Below are 20,929 nucleotides of genomic sequence, written 5' to 3'. Positions count from 1 at the left end.
CTTTTACTTTCTTGAGCATTAAGACCAAGCTCACATGACTACAAACAACCAAATATATCCCAATGAGCACCCAAACACTATCCAACTAAGCTACTAGCTCAACAAGGGTAGGCAATTTCAATGATGTAGCTAAGGATAAATTTTGTGAAGGGGTCAAAAAGGCTAAAATATCATGTGAATGGCTCCAAAATGCTAAAACAAATGAATGCATGCTTACCAAGAAATGACATGAAGACCATACTTGTGCGTTTTGATGTAACACACATTATAAGGAGACACCTACACTCACCTAAGAGAGACCGGATATGGATGGGTCGGACAAAAAGAGGCTCTACCTTACCATTTTGTAGCTTGCCACAAGTCAAGATCAAGCCTATTCGGTTCATTCTTCATCTCCCACCTACTATGTCAAGACATCCCCATGTAGCTAATATCCCAACATGAAAGAATAAATCATTAGCAATAAGCCATTATTAGGATAAGCAAAGAGGAAAGTAGGCTACAAGCAAGCATAAAGCAAAAATTTCTCCCAAAAATTTTCAAAATTTCTACACTACATGCAAACTATACTATATGCAAATGCAATATCTCCCCCCAAGCTAAACATCACATTGTCCTCAATGTGCCAACCATCCAAAACACCCAATCAAACCATAAAAATGGCTCAAAGCACAAAACAGGAAGGACTAGAGGTTATGTTTAATGGGATGCAAGATCTAAACTAAAATGCAAAGCAATTAAAACGTACTCGACTTGCTAATCTCCCCCAAGCTAGCATGAATTCGGGGGGATGAAAATGTTTCTTTGTGACTTTAGTGAAGAAATGTGAAGAAACGAGAGAGAAAGGAGGAAATGAGAACCGTCGGGTATGTTTGAATGATAGAAAGAAATCCACCCCTTTTTTTACCCGTATAGAACAAAGGCCAAGAAGTCACAGAACCACGACCCCGATCGGGGCCACCCAACCCCGATCGGGGTTGACCTCCTCTTCAGATTTTTTACTCTTTTCCGCAATTGTTTGAACTCCTTCTCGTTTTTCGAAAACCACGTCCCCGAACGGGGTTCTTGCATGGGGAAGCGTGCCAAGTTCACTTTTCTCCATTTTCACCTAAAAAGCACAAAGAGAAACATTAACAAGTCGAGTATTTTATTACTAATCTACAAAAACAATAAATTGCAGAAATAAATAAAAACAAATAAAAAGCTTGGGTTGCCTCCCAAGAAGAAAGCGGTTTAACGTCCCGCACGACGTAAGAAGCTATTTGATTCAAGTTTTGTCATTGAGCTCGCCACAAACCAAGCTCCATGTCATAGCTCCTTTAGCATTCCGCAACCATTTGAAATTTTTCAAATAAAATTTCCCTTTCTTCTTTTTGACACTCTTAGCATTAGTGCCCTTGTCACCTACAAAACAAACAACACCCATTTCGTCCTCCAACGGATCCATTAGTAAGGATCCAAGCGTAGTAGAGGCATAAGAAGAGTCCACAGTGCTAAGTAAATAACAAGACTCTTGTAACATTGGGCTTCTAATGGTGTTGTTTTTGCTAAAAGAAACCCGGTCATCACCTACTTCCAACGTCAACCTCCCATTTTTCACATCAATTAACGCACCCGCGGTGCGTAAAAATGGCCTACCCAATATAATTGGGGTTTGTGAATCCTCGGCCATGTCAAGTATGAGGAAGTCAACGGGTATGAAAAACTTGCCAACTTGGACGGGTACATCTTCTAAGACACCTAAAGGTCGCTTTAAAGAACGGTCCGCCATTTGCAACGTTGTACTTGTGCATTTTAAAGCACCCATGTTAAGTTTTTCATAAAGAGAGTAAGGCATGACACTCACACTAGCACCTAGGTCACAAAGGGCCTTATCAATGGTATATGTGCCTATAGTGCAAGGAATAGAATAGCTACCGGGGTCCTTAAGTTTCGGGGGAGACTTATTTTGTAAGAGTGCACTACACTCTCCGGTGAAAGCAATGGTCTCAACCTCATTGAAGGATCGCTTCTTTGAGAGAATTTCCTTCATAAACTTTGCGTAAGAAGGGACTTGGGTAAGCAATTCCATAAACGGGATGGTGACTTGTAAATTTTTACAAACTTCCAAAAATTTAGCAAACTTACCTTCCTCCTTGTACTTTGCTAGACGATGGGGAAATGGTATTTGAACAATTTCCTTGGGAGGAGCATCCTCCACATCTTTCACTATCTCTTTCTCATTCTCCTTGGGAGCATCCACTTTCTTTGAAATGACATCACTCTCCTTAGCATTAGGAGAGATTTCCTCAATAACCACCTCATCACTTTCTTTTGGCATAGGAGACCCAACATCTTTGGTATCAAGTTTGCTCTTCCTCTTTAGCATCAACAATCGATGAGGAAATGGCATACGATCTTTAACAATAGGCTCTTCACTAGCCTTCTTCTTGTCATTTCCCCCAAGCTTAGCCTTTTTAACAACCACCTCATCATCCAAAGTCATGGATGACCCATCATAGCTTGAACCACTTCTCAAGGAAATAGAATTAGCGGTTTCATGTGGTTGCTCACCTTGGGGAGGTAGTTGACCATTCTTCCTTTGAGAAATAGAAGCGGCTAGTTGAGCCACTTGTTGTTCCAACATCTTGACCGCGGCACTATGAGCTTGATCATTTTTTTGAATTTGAGCCAACAAGTCCCTTTGCATTTGGATTAACATGCCCTCGAGCTTACCAACTCCGTGATTGTTTTGTTGGCCATTTTGTGGTGGATTTTGTTGGTAATTGTTTTGTGGGGGCCTTTGTTGATTTTGATAACCCGGTGGAGGGATATACTTTTGTTGTTGAGGAACATAGGCATTTTGTTGTGGTGGGGGTTGTGGGTTAAGCACATTGTTGCTATTGTAAGACAAGTTTGGATGAAATTTTGAATTCGGGTTATATGTGTTGGAAAATGTAGCCGGTGGATATGAACTTTGTCTTAGAGCTTGAAAAGCATTTACCTCTTCCATAGGAGCTCGGCAATGAGCGGCATAGTGGCCCGCACCTCCACATCCATCACAAACGATGATTTGGCTCGTTGAAGACACAACATTGAGTTGTTGGATGGAATCTTTAGCATCTCTCTCCGCCAATTGTTGTTGGAGCAAGGCAATTTGAGCTAGCAAAACGGAGTTGTTAGAGGATTCTTCTTTACCTTTGGGTGGCACAACTCGGGAATTGACATATTGGGCATCATGGATCGCCATAGATTCGATCGTGGAATGAGCAAGATCGGTGTCAATTTGATCAAACCGCCCATTGTTGGCGGAATCAAGAATCCTTCGGGACTCGGCACAACATCCATTGTAGAATGTTATTGCTAGAAACCAATCATCTAACCCATGATGTGGGCATTGCCTTTGAAGCTCTTTGTACCTCTCCCAAGCTTCATATAAGCTCTCAAGAGCTTGTTGACGGAATCCGGTAATTTGGCTTCTTAAGGTTTGAGTTTTCTCCTATGGAAAAAAAAAACTTTTGGTAAAAAGCAAGAGCCAATGTCTCCCAATTAGTGATTCCCAAGGTGGTGCGGTCAAGGCTATTGATCCAAAGCTTGGCCTTGTCCTTCAAAGAGAAAGGGAAAAGTATTTCCCTTATTTGGGCTTGGGTGACGCCCGTTTGACGGATCATGGAGCAATAGTCACAAAAGTTTTGCACATGCAAATTGGGATCCTCCAAAGGACTTCCTCCAAATTGCTTTCTCTCCACAAGGCTAATAAAAGCTGGTTTGATCTCGAAGTCCGGCGCGGTGATTTGAGTGGTTGTGATTCCGGCCGGAAGCATGGCCGCGGTGGGCTTTGAGTGATCGGAAAGTCTCACCATCTTTTTGGTAGTAGATGGTGATGGTGGTGGAGATGATGAACAAGAAACCTCCTCCTCTTCAAGGGCTTCTAGATCATCTAAGTAAGACTTTCTAGCACTTTCAACTTGTACGGGAGAAGCGGCTTCTTTCACTTCCTTCCAAAATCGTCGTCTTCTCCTAAAGGTTTTCTCGGGCTCGGAATCCGGTGAAAGCAATTCTCCACTACGAGAGGACCTGGGCATAAGACAACAATTTCTTGGAAAATGATAAGTAACGGTCTCAAGGAACAAGTGTTCCCCAAGACAAAGGAAAACAAGATAAAAATCGACAATTCAATAAGCAATAAAACCGTTTCCCCGGCAACGGCGCCAAAATTTGATAGGCTTATCGCGTACCTATGCAAAAATAAATTCCCTAAACAACAAGTTAATGTAGCAATAGGGGTCGAACACAAGGAAACGGGAATTACTTCGTGAATTGCTATGGGTAGATTTTTATCAAGGTCGATTACGATTTGGGTTGGTTTGATTGTTTGATGATTAAAAACAATAATGATGTAAATTATATAATAAAAGAAAGTCTAAGGGGTTCGGGTCACACATGCAAAGGTAAACATATAATCATGATAGACTTAGTACTAATAACATTGTCAATTGCTTAGGCTTAAAGATACCCATCTTACGATATTAGCATCAACCATAGACCGGGTCCTAGAGAAACTCTCGTCATTGACTAGGTCGTCCTACTATGCATGCTTAGTCTAATTCAATTCCGTGCCTCTCGACTTATAGAACGAATAAACGAACTTAATCAATTGAATAGGGCCTTAAACAAAGATTAAACATTGTGGCACAAGCATGTGATAGAAGCAATATGAACAATATTATTATTAACTTATTTTATCATGTTACATATTTGTTTATTGCATGGCTCCCCTAGCCCTTAGACCAAGAGAATTAGCTACTCATGCTAAAATGTAAATTGCAAACTAAATTATAAGAAATGCTAAACATGGTTGTATGATTTATATGGATTTGATAATATAACATGTAAAAGGAATAATGCTAATGTAAAATGAAGTACTTAATTGTAAACTATGTGGTAACTAAATTAGTAATGTAAATTGCAAACTAGAAATAAGAATACCTTAATAGAGAATAACTTGTATAGAAGAACAAATTGTAACCAAATGCTTGAATGTATAAAATAACCAAATGTTTAAGAACCAAATGCTTAACAATATTGAAAACTAAATATGAAAACTAATGAGAGAATTATAAAGCTTGAGGCTATTCTAAGATGGAAATGGGACGTGAAATTGGATCCCCAAAGCTTCGGAATACCTCTCCTATTTATAGGAGAGGAAAGCAAAACGTAAGCATTGAAGATGACTATGGCCCCGATCGGGGTTGCATGCCCGATCGGGTCGTGTGTCTCCGTGTTATTTCTCTTAATTCCTCTCTTAATTGCAAATGGTATCCAATGTTGGTGATTAATTGTGCGATTAATCACCCGGTTAAGACCTTAATTCTTGGCATCCTAGGTAGCTTGGAATCCTATCTTTTCCACCTTGACTTGGACTTTGAAGTTGGGCTTGACTTTGATTGTTGGCAACATTTGCAATTCTCACTTCAATCCAACAAATCTTCATGCAAACACCCATCCAAACACTCCCATGCTAGTCCAATGTTAGGCCTTGTTTAGCTTAGTGAACTTGGTGAATAAAATGGTAGGAAAAAGCCTCTAAATGCTTAGATTCCTACAAAACCGTAACAAACACAACAATGCACCTAGAACACAAGATTAGCTCAAAAAATATACTAATTAAAGTATGACGAACAATAGAAACCGAGCTAAAATGAGGGGTACAAGTATATAAAATATGCACTTATCATTAATATTTGTCCAAAATGATGTAAACATAATTTTATCTAATTTTTAATTTTTTATGTATAATATGTGACATTTATCTATCAAACATATAGGGTTCAAACTCAACTTATTCAAATGTTTTGATTGTGTCTTGCATGTGATATATGTCAAACATATCTATGAGAAATTTGCACTTTTTGTTTTTTTAAACAACTATATATAATAATGTTTAAGAGTTTACCTGTAAATATAATAGGTTGAACTTTCTCAAATATTAATTTTAAATATTTAACTTCAAAGTATTTAAAAGATAACATACAAAATATTTAACTAAAAGTAATACGGAGTATTTGGTTAATCATAATCAATATTTTATATTAGACTTATACATATTTAATTAAAGATATTATAGAAAAATGTAACGTGTTTTCTACTTTTTCATGTCGTTTATAATACTATATTACTTAATAATCGTTACTTTTGTTTTGATTATTCAAATGCACTCGCGATCACTATGTACATATAATTTTAATTAAAAATAATAAGTTATATTTAATTACGCATGATCAACGTTTTACAAAAAAAAATGGTAACTAATCAAATATCATATTAATAAAATAAAATTTATTCGAATAATGCAACAACAACATTAAGTTATCAAATTATATCATTTCACGATACGTTATGTTTCAAATCAATTAAAATATTTGTTCAAAATGATGTGAATATAACTTTACGCAATTTTAATTTTGTATGTATAACGTTTAATATTTATTTATCAAACATATAAGGTCCAAACTAAACTTATTCAAATGTTTTGGTTATGTCTTACCTGTGCTATGTGTCAAATATATATAAGAAATTTGCACCTTTTGTTTTTTTAACAATTATATATAATGATGTTTAAGAGTTTACCCGTAAATAAAATAAGTTGAATTTTCTCAAATATCATTTTTCATAATCAATCTTTTATTCTTGACGTATACATATTTAACTGAAGATATTAAAGGAAAATGTAATATATTTTATACTTTTTCATGTTGTTTATATAATATGGTTTTTCTACATGATACCCTTCTATTTATTCGAATTCTATGGGATACCCCTCGCTTTTAAAAAATAACAGTGGTATCCCTAAACATAATTAAAACATCTTAAAATACCCAAAATGCTCTAATCCGCCTCTTAAAATGTTTAATTTATACATTTTTTATTGATTTTTTTGGCAATAATTTGTCATGTCATTAACATAAACATCGTTTACTAATTGTAAACATATTTTCTTTACAAAATTTAACATATTAAAAACGTGATTTTTAGTAGTTTGGGTATTTTTAGAACATTTTACTAAATTTAGGGATACCACTTATATTTTCAAACATATAGGGGTACCACGTAGAATGCGAAGAAATACGGGATACCACGTAAAACAACGTACCCTATATAATTTTATATTACTTAATAATCATTATTTTTATTTTAATTATTTAAACTCACTCGCGATCACTATGTACATACATACTCATTATCACAGTATTTAAACCTCTCAAAATCTCATATATTAATTTGTAGCAATATAATTTTTTCGTTCCCACACTATAAAAACTTATATTTTAGTAACTTTTTTTAAGTTTTGTTTTTAATAAATACAATAACTCTTCAAAATATATTTTTCTTAATAAATTTAATGATCTAAGTTTTAACCATCTCTGCATATTAAAATATCGTAATAAATATAATGAAAATTATACTCGATTGAAAGTATTTTTCGCAATGAATGTTTTTATTTACAATTTAGAATTTTTATCAAAATATTTTTTTAATAAATTTAGAATCAAATCAACGTAATTATTTAATGTAATTTTATAATAAAATTTATAAATTATAATTAATATTTACTGAGATTTATGCTACATTTATTATGTTTATATTAAATGATTAACTGTAATTAATGCTTGTCATTAAAGCTATCTGAGACACGTGGCGGATCCACAACGTTTCAACCCAGCTTATATATATATATATATATATATATATATATATATATATATATATATATATATATATATATATATATATATAATATATATATATATATATATATATATATATATATATATATATATATATAGTAATAAGATCAAGTGAGTCCTCCTCTTACATTTGAGTCCATAAGTCCCATTATGGGCCATTGGATCTTGGAAATGGATGGCTAAGATGAGAACCCAAAAATTAAGGTTAATACTCTAATTTTGCCACCTTCCTCTAATTTTCTCATTAACTACAATAATCCTCCTCATCTTTCATTCATCAACTCATTATCACATCTCCTTATTCTCTCTCTATATCTCACTTCTCCATATTCTCTCCAAAAAAAACCAAGAAAAAAAAACCCAAAAAACCAAACAAATAAAAAACCCAAAAAATCCAAATAAATCATTTACTCATCTTTTCCTCATTCACCATCCACCTACCACCACAATCGCCAACCGCCACCGCCGCCGCCACCACAACCACCGCCACCGCCGCCGCCCGGCGTCTTTTTTTTTTTTTTTTTTTTTTTTTTTTAAAAAAAAAACTTGATGTTTGGGTGTTCTTTTTATTTTTTTTGTTGTTTTTTTTCTCCTTATATCGTCTTGCTATATAATATTGTTTTAAATTTGTGAGTTTTTTTTAATTTTAATCTTAGATCTACTAAAGTAGATCAATTTTCATTGACCCGTTTTTTTTTTTTTTTTCATTTTCGTTTTGTTTTTTAATTTTAATCTTTTGATGTTTCATTTTCGTATTTAAAATTTTCTTTTGGTATTGTGTGATTTAGGATCTATTAAAATTACTTTATCGGTTAAAATTACACTTTTTTTCGTTAAAATTACACATTTTTCCGTTAAAATTACACTTTTTTCCGTTAAAATTACACTTTTTTTGGGTTAAAATCACAGTTTTTTCCTTCTTAAAAATACACTTTTTTCCGTTAAAATTACACTTTTTTGTGTTAAAATTACACTTTTTTTTCCGGTTAAAATTATAGTACTAAATCTAGTAGTTATGAAATCTCATTTTTTACTTTTTTCTTGTTGATATCACTTTGTTAATATCCGTCTTGTTATATATATTTGCCAAATTTCGTATTTAAAATTTTCTTTTGGTATTGTGTGATTTAGGATCTATTAAAATTACTTTTTTCCGTTAAAACTACACATTTTTCCGTTAAAATTACACTTTTTTTGGGTTAAAATCACAGTTTTTTCCTTCTTAAAAATACACTTTTTTCCGTTAAAATTACACTTTTTTGTGTTAAAATTACACTTTTTTTTCCGGTTAAAATTATAGTACTAAATCTAGTAGTTATGAAATCTCATTTTTTACTTTTTTCTTGTTGATATCACTTTGTTAATATCCGTCTTGTTATATATATTTGCCAAATTTCGTATTTAAAATTTTCTTTTGGTATTGTGTGATTTAGGATCTACTAAAATTACTTTATCGGTTAAAATTACACTTTTTTCCGTTAAAATTACACTTTTTTTTGGTTAAAATCACAGTTTTTCTTTGTTAAAATCACACTTTTTTCTGTTAAAATTACACTTTTTTTCGGGTTAAAATTACACTTTTCCGTTATAATTACACTTTTTTCTGTTAAAATTACATTTTTTTCCTTTAAAATTACACTTGTCTTCATTAAAGTTACATTTATCTCTACTAAGGTTATCTTCTCAATGACTAAAGTTACGCTTTTGGACTAAAGTTAGAACAATTTGACCGGGTTACAGAAATTTGGACAAAAATTACACAATTTGGACTAAAATTACACAATTTGGACTAAAGATACACAAATTTGGACTATAGTTATACATTTGGATTAAAATTACACTTTTATGGACTAAAATTACACTTTCGTGGATTAAAATTACACTTTTGTAGACTAAATTTATACATTTGTGGATTAAAGTTACACATTTGTAGACTAAAATTACACTTTTTTGGACTAAAATTACACTTTTGTGGACTAAAATTACACTCATAAAATGATAAAAGATACACACACTATCAATTTACTAAGTTACACTTTAGTGGACAATGATTGGAATTGCACAATCTAAATGACTCAAAATAAATGAATTGTGTAACTTTAGTTCTAGTTCAAAATTATTCGTAAATAGTGTATTTTCAGTCTAAAAATGTATTTTTAGTCCAAAATTGTATAATTTTAGTCCAAATTTAGTTGTAAATATTGTATTCAATTTAGTCGTAAACTCCATTAGTTCGTCCAAATAGTCCAAATAGTCCAAATTAGTTTGTCCAAATTGTCCAAATTAGTTAGTCCAAATTGTTTAAATAGTCCAAATTATCCAAATTAGTTAGTCCAAATTTAGTCGTAAACTCCATTAGTTCGTCCAAATAGTCCAAATTGTCCAAATTAGTTAGTCCAAATTGTCTAAATAGTCCAAATTAGTCTGTCTAACTTTAGTCCAAGAGTGTAACTTTAGTCATTAATAGAGATAAGTGTAATTTTAACAGGAAAAAGTGTAATTTTAACCGAAAAAAGTGTAATTTTAAAGTAGAAAGGTGTAATTTTAAAGGAAAAAAATGTAATTCCAACAAGAAAAAGTATAATTGTAACAGAATTGAGTGTAATTTTAACATAAAAAGTGTAATTGTAACAAAAAAAGTGTAATTGTAAGAAGAAAAAGTGTAATTGTAACAGAAAAAGTGTAATTGTAACAAGAAAAAGTGTAATTCCAACAAGAAAAAGTGTAATTTTAACAGGAAAAAGTGTAATTGTAACAGAATTGAGTGTAATTTTAACATAAAAAGTGTAATTGTAACAAAAAAAAATGTAATTGTAAGAAGAAAAAGTGTAATTGTGACAAGAAAAAGTGTTATTCCAACAAGAAAAAGTATAATTTTAACAGGAAAAAGTGTAATTGTAACAAGAAAAAGTGTAATTCCAACAAGAAAAAGTGTAATTGTAATAGAAAAAAGTGTAATTTTAACAGGAAAAAGTGTAATTTTAACGAAAAAAAGTGTAATTTTAACAGAAAAAAAGTGTAATTTTAACGAAAAAAAGTGTAATTTTAACGAAAAAAAGTGTAATTTTAACAAAAAAAAAGTGAAATTTTAACTGATATTAACAAGGCGAGATTTGTAAAAAAACCAAGATAAACACCAACAATATTAGATCTAAAATAAAAAACGATGTAAAACACCAACAAATTAAATACAACCGTTTACAAAACGGAATCTATACCTTAAAAAAACGGAATCCGACACAAGTAAACACGGAATTCAAATTATATAAACATTGGAAACCTCAACAAAAACCGAATCTGAAATTTAAAAAAAAAAAAACCAAAATAAAAACCAAGAATACTAGATCTAAAATAAAAAAAACCGAAACAAGAACAAAACAAAAATGAAATGAATGGTAGATAATTAAAAACCGAAATAAAAGAAACCGAAATAAGAACAAAACATTGTGGTTGTATCAAACAAAAACCAACATACGTTTGTAAAAAAAAAAATCAGAAACCAACATTAAAAATAATTAAAACCAACGAATCTAAAAAAAAAATCAGAAACCAACATTAAAAATAATTAAAACAAGAACAAAACAAAAATGAAAGGAATGGTAGATAATTAAAACCAACGTTTGTAAACAAAAACCAAAAACGAGATGGCGGGAGTAATGGCGGTTGGAGGTCGGGGTGAACGAATCTGAAAATGGAAGGAAGGAGGTCGAGTGGTGCGTGGTTGCATGGTTGTGGTTGTTGTTTGTTGTCGGTGGCGGCGCGTGCTTGTGGTTGTTTGAGGGAGGGAGGGATGGTTGTCGGTGGCTGTTTGAGTGAAGGAGGAAGTTTTTTTTTTATTTTCTCAGATTTGAAAGGTGGTTGTTTGTGGCTGTTTGAGGGAAGAAGGGAGTGGTGGTCGTGAAAGGTGGCGGTGGTAGGGTGCGGGGTGGTTGTTTGAGGGAGGGAGGGAGGGAAGGAGGGGTGGTTGTCGGTGGCTGTTTGAGGGAAGGAGGGAGTGGTGGTCATGAAAGGTGGCGGTGGTAGGGTGCGGGGTGGTTGTTTGAGGGAGGGAGGGAGGGAAGGAGGGGTGGTTGTCGGTGGCTGTTTGAGGGAAGGAGGGAGTTTTTTTAAAATTTTCTCAGATTTGGTTTTTTTTGTTTAATTGGTTTTTATTGTTTTGGTTTTGTTGATGAGAGAAAAATGAGTGAATGTGTGATATAGAGAGAGAGAGAGGAGTTTGTAGGTGGGATAAATGATTATGAGGGATGGCTGATTAGTGAGTTCCTTAATTGAAATGAGGAGCTAATTAGAGTAAAATGAATTGTGGCCATCCATTGAGATGCAATCTCCTCCCTCCATCCCCTTCAACCTAAGGCCCTTAGAAGGACTTAATGACTCAATAGATGTAAGGGACTTAGGAGAACTTGACACTATATATATATATATATATATATATATATATATATATATATATATATATATATATATATATACTCCCTCCTATTCATAATAAACTTACCTATTTCCTTTTCCGTATATTCACAATAACTTCCCTATTTCCTTTTTTGGTAAGTGTTTGTGTGGTTCAAATTTAATTGTATGGTGGGGTAGTGTATTTGTGTGGTCCAAATTTATTTATATGGTGGGGTAGTGTGTTTCCTTAATATTTGTACCAAAATGAAATGAGAGGTTTATTGTGAATAGGAGGGAGTATATAATTAGGTTCAAATGAGTCCTCCTACCTTAGGTGAGTCCCTAAGTCCTATTTATCACCCTTAGATCATAGAAAATAGATGGCTAAGATTAGAACAAAATAAAAGGTTGAGATATAAAAGACTCAAAACCCTAATTTCATTTCACTTCCTCACAATTTTCTCCCTTATCTCTCTTCCTACTCTTTCCCTCCCATCTCTCTATAATTCCACCGACTCACTACTCCGACAGCCACCATCACTCACGTATCTCATCACCACTTACCGGATTAATGCCACTCTGCCGACGACAACCACCATCCTGGACTCGCCCCCACGCCACTGCCGCCAACGCCACCTACCCCTGCCGCCGACGCCGGACGCAACCCCAGCCCCACGCCGTCACCTCCTTTCTTCTTCCTCCTATCTTCCTTTCTTCTACCACCACCCCACCATATCTCGATGTCTTCAGATCTACCGTCCGCCGCCCCTCCTTCCCCTTTCTCCTTTCTCTTTTTTTTTTTTATTTTTTTTTATGTTTTCAGATTGGTGGTTGCTTGGTGTTGGTGTGTCGTTGTCGGCCATGTCCTTTTTTTTTTTTCAGATCCTTATTGCGCATGGTGGTGGTTGCAAGGCGTCGTGGTGGTTGTGATGGTGAGCGTGGGGTGTGGATATGTGTGTGTGGACAATGGGCCACGGGGGCGCTTGGTGAACAAGCGTTTGCATTTTTGTATGGAGTCGCCACCAATTTTTATGGGAAATTGGAACCGTTCGAATACCTCGTGTCATGTCAAGACACAAAGTAGAGACATGAACACTAAGCAATCGTTACCTTTAGCATTCTATGTCTAGAATGACTCTCGTGGATGCCAATGAACACGGGTGTTCACAGATATCTGGAGTAAGGGGTGAAGGTACGTATTAGGAAGCTCTTTTGATCGAACACCTAATCCCGCCCGCCTCGATAGCGGCCTCTACTAATGATTAGGGAAGTTATTCGTACTTGATATATCGTCGGCTATATGCATGCGATGCAACATCCAAGTTTTAATCCTAGCATGTGAGAATTAATACTAAGTCGGTTGACACGTAATTAGCAAACAATTGGGTCGAAGTAGGAATTTATGGCTCATTACATGTGAAAACATACAAATGATACAAGAAATAATGATAATCATGAATTACAATGATAAAAATTACATTAATTACATCGGATAGGCGATTTATGTCGAAAATACCTTTAAAACGGATAATTTGAGAAAAGAATAAAAGAAAGAATCAAATAAACTAACGAATAGGAATTAGCGTGATATTACGGTTAATAGTTAATTAATATGTAAACTAATTAAACTAGGTCAAGGCAGAAACGGAGTTCGTGACGAACTCGGCCCAGAATAAAAAAGCAGCAGAGTCGCTGCGTCCTTTGAATAGGCGCAGCAGACGCAGCGTCTGTTCCTTGGCTCGGTCTGCCGTGAAGCCGTAATTGCAAGCCGTTAACGTTAATTGGTGAATTTAATGATCGATTGATGATATTTACTCGGATGAAAGTGATTAATAAGTTGTTTAACATATGAATGGGTCATGAAAACAGTAAAACATGAATAAGACGAAATTAAACGAATTGACATAAGATGGATTAATGATAGAAGTGAAAAATATTAATGAGTCAAACAAATTAATTCAATTAATTAGGTTAGATATGATGGATTAATGACGAATATGCGACGAATACAACGAAAGACAGGTGAAAACTATATCAAAGACGAATTCCAGAAACCCAATATGGATGAATTGAATCTCTACAACCCGGAATTGAATTTAATGACGAAAACCCGCAAATATTGGATTATAAGGGATTTAAGTCGGATTTATGATGATTAAAACATATTAATGATGATGATTGTGATATACATATGAGATTATCATGCTATGATGAAGAATTAACACACAAACGAAACAAATGAAAAGGACTTGACGAATAACAAAGGACGAACGAAGAAGAAAGGAAGCAGGAACTGCGGCAGCCTCACAAAGAGGCGCAGCAGAATCGCGCTCCTTCAAGAGGCGCAGATTCTTCTGCGTCCTTTCTCGACGGTTATCTACTGGAAATCCGTAAAAAAGAGGTTTTAAAGCATATTTTTAGAAATCGGTTTTAATGGTATTTTCGACGTAAACCTTACAATTGATTATACAATAAATAAAATACAATAAATAAAAAGAGAGATTACACCCTCAGACTTACATGTTGACGAAACGAGAAGGACTAAGATATCGATTAGTGATGCTCGACGCGAATGCAAAGAAAGTGACCTCGTAAGAGGAAAACGATTAAGTTAATTAAGTTGATTGATGTGTAGTTGGTCAAATTGGTCGGTCATGCAACGGGAGGCTGATACTCGAAGGATCCGAGCTTACGTGGTCGAAAGTTCCAAAGACGTAGACGCCAAAAAGTAAGAACAAAGTCTAGAATGCAAAGGGAGAAGAGAAGGGCGGACACTCGCGTGAGAAATATGAGGAGCGAAGGCTCCTATTTATACTAATCACGTGAAGGAATTAGGGTTTCGGAGACTCTTTGGAAGTGAATCTCGGAAAGATATGAAAAAGATACGAGAAACATGCGAAAAGGACTGGGAAGAGGCGCAGCAGCCCACCGCGTCTCTTGGAAGAGGCGCAAAGACTGCCGCGTCCCTGTTCCCAAGGGGTTTCCTTCTGCGAGAAAAAGATTTCCGTGTTTGAGTTATGGTAGGACGGAAATAATTCGGTTTTCCTTAATATCTTAGGTGAATATTACGGGAAATTGTTGACTAAAAGATAAAATTTATGAAATATGGAATAGAAATATCCTAACATTCCAACATTCGACTCGGGATTTAACGGTTGACAGAAAATGGAGACGGTTTTAGGCCCGGACTCCGAATGTACTCTAATTACTGTCAAAACGACCGTATCGGCACGTAGATGACAATTAAGAGGTAGACATTAATATTTGAGCAATCACTTGACGATAATATTACTAATTGTCACAAACCGTTCCGCGTACCAAACATGCGGCCCAATCATCACCGGGTGATTTGCGAGAGGTGCAGAAATGAGGTATCTACAGAGCCCCCACTTTGACTGAGGCTTGGACAAGGCGAAAGTCAAAGTATAGCCATCAGGTCAATCGAAGATTACAACCTGACGACTATGGCGACGCGAGGCGGTTCAAGGGGTCTGAACCAAGGACCTGTCGTCGGGAACATTTTAGAGTCTGCCGACTATCGGGGAGGGTCGTTTAAAGTCCATTAGACTACGTAAGGAGGCTCGCCAGCCATAAGAAGAGACCATACCTGGGACTTCTTCTCGAGATGCTTCCGGAGTTGCGTAGGAGCTAAGGTTAAGCATGGGAGCTAAGGGTAAGACCTAAAGGATATATAAGGATTGTGCTAGGGTGTGGGACCCTAAAGGAAAGCATTGACGGGAAGAAGGCCAAATATAAGTTCAACTTAAGGGTGACTAAAGCTTGGGTATAGGAACTCTATTGGTTTGGGAACTTGAAGGCTTATGAACCTAAAAGGGATTGGGATCCTATAGTTAAAAAATCCTAATTTCGGGTTTACGAACCTAAGAAAGAAGGCTTTGGGTTTGGGAACTTCTGGAGAACGACGCCTTTGTCGCACTCCGCGGGGAAACAAGAAATATTGCGAGCAGCAGGACACAAAGGGAGCCGCCGAGAGAAAAACCGCTGGGTAGTCTTCGGGAAATAATTGCGAGTAGCAGGACACAGGCGGGAACTGCTGAGGGGAAACTGCTTGGGTTGATGTCAATCCTCATGTCTTGAGAGGGACAGTACGTCCGCTTACTCTCGCTGGAGACATGATTGGGAATTATTCTTCTTGTCATGAGAGGGAAAGTATATCCGCTTACTTTCGCTTGGAGACATAATGAAGGTGTGTCGAATTTTGTGAAGGAACAAATGATCATGCGACCATCTGCGGCGGGCTTGGAAATGCGGGCTGGAACGAAAGAAAATCGTCAAACGGACCAAAAGAGTAAAATAACATCGGGGAAGAGGCGCACCAAAGATTGGCCCACGAATAACAAACTCATAACGAATTTTTGAAAAATCCGTATGGAGGGAACAAAAGGAAGAGGCGCAGCAAGAGCCGCGTCTCTTGGAAGAGGCGCAGCGCCTGCTGCGTCTGTTCCCCAAATTGGCTTTTCTGCGTAAAAACGCGAAGAATCAGAGGGAATGTTTCATTTGCTCGAAACACAATTCACTCATTTCTCTCTCAAATCTTCACCATTTCCGCCAAGGTTTGATCCAAAAGCTTGCATTAAACATGACTAATCGAGGTATGTGTCTCAATCTTGCATTAATCTTCTACATTCATCCGATTTTGAGCCGAAAAACCTAGGGTTTATGACCCTTTTGATCGAAATTTTGGGGCTTTTCCCCCAAACGCATTTGCCTTGTCAAATTGACATTAGAAATGGATATTAGGTGATATTAGGAACATAACCATGTATTTGTTTCGAATTTTCATCAAGTCTTGAGCCTTTGAGTGAAATTTGAGACGGCTTTACAGCTGAACCGTAAATTGTTTCGAAAATAGCCTTAGGAATGCCCATTTGTAATGAAACTTGATATTTGGGATCCTTGAATGATGGGTTATACCATTTCGGAATTTTGGTTTGTGACAGCTTTTTCAGGACACTTTTCTAGGGCATAATCGCCGTTATAACGAAATGCTGCCGAAATTTCGACTCGAACCCGGAACTAGGCTTCGAATTAGGCTTGACTTGACCCAAATTACCACATGAGTGATTGGGTTGGTGGGAATATGGCCAGGGATGGCAAGAAAAGATCGGTTTCAGAGCTTTGAAGGCTCGAAAATCCTTTAACCAAGGCTCGCCTTCACGCGACGCGGCCTAAATTTGCTTTAATGTTGCAGGTGATGAGGCTCCTACTTCTGGGAGAGCTCCCATGGAGATCGACGCTGTTACCGTCGAGGAGGCTTTAGAGCAGGCCTTCACCGCTGCGGTGATGGCTGCTGGGGACGAGCTTCACGAGGAGGAGGCCGTCGAGGAGGAGGAGGCCCCGAGACGGGCCAACGTCGGACGAGGAGGTCGTCGGTGAGAGGAGCTCTGCGTGGCCGAGACTTGGGAGAGCGGCACCGGTGTGGATCGAGAGGGTCACCCGTCCTATAGGACGGTGAAGAGTTTGGTAAATAGGAATTCACTACTCATTACTCATCCCTTTTCATTCTTTTGTTCAAATTTCTTTCAAATTTCATTCAAAACTAAAGATAGCCTTGTTTCAAATCACAATAGGAGGCCGGGAACATCAGGTCGTTCTCGGGTTACACGACAGCGATGGAGCACTACGAGCGGCTGTCGGCGGAGGAGAGGGCCATGATCGAGCGTGGAGAGTTCGGTCCTTTGGTTCAGGTCTGGAGGGACATCGCGAAGAGGAAGTTGCGGGCTAACCTTAGCCTGGTCCGCGCTTTCTTGGACCGATTCTGGGATACAACTTCCACGTTCCACATGCCTTTCGGTGAGGTGGAAGTCATTCTGGAGGACTACGGCATGATTTCCGTCCGCCGTGGGGACCGAGGAGGTGGTGTGGCGGAGAGACCGCCATGAGGGCGGATTCGGCCGAGGCGAGGAGATTGATCGGCTGGAACTTGTCACCGAAGGTCGTCACGATCTTGGGTTTGATACCCGCCTTACGTTCGAGACTACTTTGCGGGGAAGACCCCGGCGCTGGTGACGATTGACGGGAGGGAGACGGCTCCTCCTCCCTCGTGTCAAACCGAGCGAGGGGCTCGTCGTGGCTCGTGGTTTCTGTCTTCGATTTACCTCGAGACAAGGGCGAGAGGTCATCGACGAAGCTTCTTCCCTTCCTTTCGACCCGAGTTCCTTAGGGCGTTGGGACCGGGTCATCTGGTTTTGCGGTCCTCATCCGCTTTATGAGGGCCATGGTTCGTCCGGAGCTGATGGAGAAGGGGACTTCTCCTGGTGCTGTCGGGCCTGGACTACTGCTGGAGGTATGAACCTTCCTTTAGACCAAAGTTAATTCTTTTCTTTATCCAATCATGAAAGATCGTCATTTGATTATTCTACTTTACAGGCGTGGGTGTACTCCTACTTCCCGAGCCTCGCGCCGAAGAGGACGGAGCCGCTGGAGAGGGCCTATCCCGTGGTGAGGGACTGAGTGATGTGCCGGACGAAGAGCAAGCGTTCTTCTCACAACGTCTACCGGCGGGACGTGAACGCTCTTCAGCTGAGCAGCGTGAGCATCTCACTTATATTCACTTGCTTCTTATATTTGCCTTTAATTGATCATAGGAATGATCTTTACTTTATTTTGTCACAGTGGGTGCCCAGACCTTGGGCGGAGTACGCTAGAGCGCCTCCTTTTGTGGCTGAGGTCCTTCGGCCTAGGAGCTCGAGCCGACTGCTGTTGAGGACGTCGATGGGTCCTGTGTGGTACTTGGGTGAGCGCTTGGCTCGTCAGTGCTCGCGGGGCGTGCTGACGGTTCCCGTCGATCCTCCTAGGATGATGTTTAGGGAGCCTTCTGAGGCTGAGAGGGAGGCGGACCTGGCTGGTGCCAGTGGCGACGCCCTTCTTCTTCCTGGCGGGGACTACTCGGCGTTTCTTTACGGGAGGTTGGCGTATTGGCCGGTAGTGGTGAGCATCTTTTATTTTTCCTCTTGATTCGATTATGAGATTTATGATGAAAGATCATCGATTAATGAGAATCATTTGTCTTTGCAGGAGGTCGAGGCGGCGGGCATCGAGCCCCCAGAGTACCCCGAGACCCTTGAGTACACTGACGCGACCGGGAGGACGACGATCTCCGAGCTACGTGACTTTGACGTAGCTGTGACGGATGCTGGCCTGGACGATTGGCAGCATCTGATTCGGAGGGTGAGCCTCTAACTTGTATATCCTCTGTATAAGAACACATTTGGTTGAGTTTGTTCGATTGTTTGAGAATTTCTTTTTGAAAATGCAGGTTGCGCCGTCTCGGTTTGTGGCGTTGTGGAGGGTGGCCAACCGGCTGCGAGCTACTGCCGTCGAGGCACTTGTCGGCGGTCGAGGTCGTCAGGTATGAACCTCACGCCTATTTCTTTTTGATTTTTGACTTTTCTAATTTTGCTTGAATCGATTGACATGAGCCAATTTATTGTTTACAGGGTGACCGCGGGCTGGAGCGAGAGTTGACCCAGTCTGGGGAGGAGACAGCTCGCGTGTTGAGGGAGCTCGAGGTTCGGGATGCCGAGATCGCCGTTCTCTTGGCGAGAGTTGCAGAGTTGGAGGGCTCCCAGCAGTAGTTTTGTGTAGCTTTTGTCGTATTTTGCACATTTGTACACTTGGACTATCATTTCGAACATTTTTTGGACTTTGTTTGGCGCTCGAGCCCCCAGTTTGTACATTTCCTCCGTTTGGTATATATATGACGGCCTGAGTGCCTTTGCTGCTGGGTTGCGTTGCTTGTATCTGCAGGTTAGTTTCGAACAGGTTTGGTAGATGACGGTTTACGCCGTCATGCTGCCGAAATTTACATAGAAAACACGCAAAGCATACATTTTTATATACATATGGCCTTAATTAGCGCAAAATGAGAGACTCAAAAGAACGCGAAAAATGCAAAAATTTTGCCGGAAAAGACCGGACGGACGGTAGGGAGGGTTACCCCCTAAAAAAAGAAAAAAATAGAAATCTATAAGTTAGAAATGTAGAAATGAAATTAAGAAATTGAAATGAATATGTACATGTTGGGATTTGGTAAAATAAATGACTTAAAAATGAAATTATTTCCTAAAAAAGAAAATTAAAATGAAAATTATTTCCTAAAAAAAATACAAGTGTGATATAATGGCAGAAATGTCGATGTCGCCTCGAAATGCGTGCCCGCGAAATTAGGAAACCTGAAACATGGTAATCTTCCCGTATTTACTAAAATAATAACCTGTAGGAATAGGAAATTATTCGTTAAGGAATTAGGAAAGATCCAACGCGGAAAATCACGAAGTGAAGGCGAGGAAGAGGCGCAAAGATGAGTCACGTCCCCTTGAAGAGGCGCAGCAGGTCTTGCTTTGTTCCCAAGGTGGTCTGTTCTGACGGATTTTTGGAAACAGCAATTAGTATAAATAGAAGCGTCGATGGAGCTTTTATTCACACAAATCTTCCGTCCCTTCTTCGTCTAATTATACAAAATTCTTCAAAATAAATTTTCTCGTCATGAATACTTTGGAGATCCGCTTGAAGGAATGGACCAACGAATTTTCAAATATGGAGAAGCACGATATGGGCTCTTATAACTTTGGATCGTTGTTGAGTTTGAAACTCATCAAGGTTGTTAAACCGTTCTTGGATGCTTGCCTTGACTATTGGGACCCGAACTACCATGTCTTTGCGTTCCCTGGAGGTGATATTTGTCCTTTTCCTGAAGAAATTGCTGCTATTGGTGGGTGGGACCCCGAACACTTGCCCGCCATTCGTTCTACTTCGCAAGGGTACAAGAGCAAATTTAGAGACTTGCT

General features: G+C 38.0%; 1 non-coding gene across 1 annotated transcript; it reads left to right on the top strand.

Moving 5' to 3' along the window:
* Positions 1–3,359: 3,359 nt before the first annotated feature.
* On the top strand, positions 3,360–3,467 carry LOC141650475 (small nucleolar RNA R71). Its single transcript, XR_012546505.1, has one exon. It is a non-coding gene; the product is annotated as a small nucleolar RNA R71 (small nucleolar RNA).
* The last annotated feature ends 17,462 nt before the right edge of the window (positions 3,468–20,929 follow it).

Source organism: Silene latifolia, chromosome 3, assembly GCF_048544455.1.
Source record: "Silene latifolia isolate original U9 population chromosome 3, ASM4854445v1, whole genome shotgun sequence".
Classification (NCBI taxonomy): domain Eukaryota; kingdom Viridiplantae; phylum Streptophyta; class Magnoliopsida; order Caryophyllales; family Caryophyllaceae; genus Silene; species Silene latifolia.
Note: the sequence above shows the minus strand (reverse complement) of the source record. Positions and strands in the feature narration are given on the sequence as shown.